Source organism: Triticum urartu, chromosome 5, assembly GCF_003073215.2.
Source record: "Triticum urartu cultivar G1812 chromosome 5, Tu2.1, whole genome shotgun sequence".
In the NCBI taxonomy this organism is placed as follows: Eukaryota; Viridiplantae; Streptophyta; class Magnoliopsida; order Poales; family Poaceae; genus Triticum; species Triticum urartu.
In genome coordinates, this window is record NC_053026.1 from 467,978,640 (window position 1) to 467,981,214 (window position 2,575).

The 2,575-nt window shown below is 56.6% G+C and overlaps 1 pseudogene; it reads left to right on the forward strand.

Annotated features, from left to right (window-relative positions):
- Positions 1 to 2,095: 2,095 nt before the first annotated feature.
- Positions 2,096 to 2,234, forward strand: LOC125511815 (annotated as a pseudogene).
- Positions 2,235 to 2,575: the final 341 nt, after the last annotated feature.

Here is a 2,575-nt window from a genome sequence, read left to right on the forward strand (position 1 = left end):
TATTGACGCCGCATCGTTACCGCAGAACGTCTACTACCGTGTCATCGCCGTCCGTGAGGGGGGGGCACGCACCGGAGACGCGTCCCGCCTCTTCGGACATGCCACCACACCAACCTGCATGTATGAGGGCCCGGTGCGACGCTCCGGTGGCATTGCTACCCCCCCCCCCCAGTGCCCCCGTCCCACCTAACCTTGTAGCGTTTGACCACGGGATCTAGCCCTTTGACTTTGCACGGACGGGCTTTGACCAGTGGACCTCCCCACCCGGTTGTGTTAGGTCAGCCCATAGGAACACTTTGGAGCAACATCCGGGCCAGACCCACAGCAAGATCCCCTCCGTGTAGACCCCACGCGTCCGTTTCCGCCTCCAGGTGCCGGCGGCAGCGCCGTCCGTGAGGGGGGGCACATCCCGGAGCCCCAAGACGGGCGTCTACGCATGCATGAACACTTTAACATATGCATCGGGACCCGTGCGATGTTTCGGTGACATAGCTACACCCCGAATCCCCCCACCAACCAGAATCCCTTCCGTGTCGACCGTTTCCCCCCTCCGTGACACGGCGATAGCGACGTTCATAACGGGGGGCAATCGATATACCATCGGGTATGTTTTTTTAGATAAGGCATAATTATCTTATGCAAAAGCAAAAACTAAAATAAAGTAAAAATAATAAAACAAAGTAAAAATAAAAAAATAAAGTAAAATACACGGATCGATGACGTAGGTTGTCCCACGGATCGATGACGTGGCGTGGCACACAGATCGATGACGTGGCGAAGGGGCCTATGCCGACGGCTGTGCCGTAGGCATACCTCTGCCACAGATAACCAAAGTAAAAATAAAAAATTAAGTAAAGTAAACATATGCCGACGGCAAGGCCGTCGGCATATCTGTGCACACACGGATCGATGACGTGGCGTGGCACACGGATCGTTGACGTGGCAAAGGGGCCTATGCCGACGGCTATGCCGTAGGCATACCTCTGCCACAGATATGCCGACGGCGGCCATTACCGCCCGTCGGCGTAGGATCAACGCCGTCAAATGGTCAGCGCTGACCGGGCAGGTGGGCCTGGGCTATGCTGACGGCCTGTCCTATGCCGACGGGCCCTGTAGGCGTATCTCAGGCGGTCCCGACGGCCTCGTCTATGCCGACGGCCCCGTCGGCATAGATGGATGTATGCCGACGGCTATTCTACGCCTACGGCCTATCCTTGGCCGTCGGCATAGGTCCATAGATGCCGACGGGGGCCGTCGGCATAGATTTGGCCGTCGGCAACCCCAGTTTTTCTGGTAGTGGTTGGCAGGTTTGGGATCTAGTTTGATGCAGATTGTACGTGGTGGCTGTTAGACGATAGACTTGTAGTAGTGTCAACTTGTATCAATATTGTGTACGTATGATCCGTTGTAAACATGGCTGGTGGTTAGACTAGATTGATATCTATCTCCTTATCTTGTGTATAACTTGGAGTAGAGGTCAAGGCTAATAACCATCGGCCGAACCTTGTAATCTTGTGCTATATAACACGTACGCGTCCCTGCCAGAGTGCATACGCTTCCACCAATTCTTTCATGGTAATCAGAGCCTGCCTCGCTCACATCCATGGCGACATCTTCAAGCTCCACCTCCTTCCCCTCGTCACCATTTGTACACAGCGTCACCGAGAAGCTCACAAGAGGGAACGAGGCGCTATGGCGCGCAACTGTGCTCTCTGCGATCAGGGGGGCGCAAATGCAGGGCTACCTCAACATCGACCAGGTAGTGCCCCCTCTGAATGTTGAAGTCACCTCCGGCGATGGCAAGACCAAGTCGAAGGCACCCAACCCGGAGTTCTTCGCGTGGTACGCGAAGGATCAGCAGGTGTTCTCCTACCCGCTGTCCTCCCTGCCGCGCGAGATGGCCATCCAAGTGGCAACCTGCCACACCGCCGCCGAGCTCTGGAACACGGTGCAGGGGATGCTGGCCTCGCACACCCGCGCCCGCACCGTCAATGTCAGAGTTGCACTGGCAAATCTTCAGAAGGGCAACTCCAACATCACTGAATATGTTGGTAAAATTAGATCTTTATGTGATGAACTTGTTGCTTCAGGAAAGAAAGTAGATGAGGAGGATGTTGTGTCTCATATCCTTGCTGGACTCGATGAGGAGTTCGACCCCGTGGTTTCTGCCATGTGCTCTCGGGTCGAGCCGGTGACCGTCCCCGAGCTGTACTCGCAGCTTTTGAGCTTCGAGACACGTATGAATCTGCGCAGCGGGTCCTCCTAGTCCTCTGCAAACGCGGCCTCCCGCGGACGCTCCAACAAGCAGAACAACAGCAACGGCGGTGGCGGTGGTGACCGCGGCCGCAACTTCCCCAGGCAAGGCGGCGGCGGCGGCGACGGCGGCGGTGGTGACCGCGGCCGCGGCAACTTCAACAAGCAGCCGAACCGCGGCAACATGGGGGGCAACAACGGTGGTGGCGGAGGGAACTACAACAACAATCCCGCTGCCAAGGTTGCTTGTCAGATCTGCGGCAAGCTCGGGCATCCAGCATGGAAGTGCTGGAAGCGCTATGACTCCTCCTATCAAGGAGGG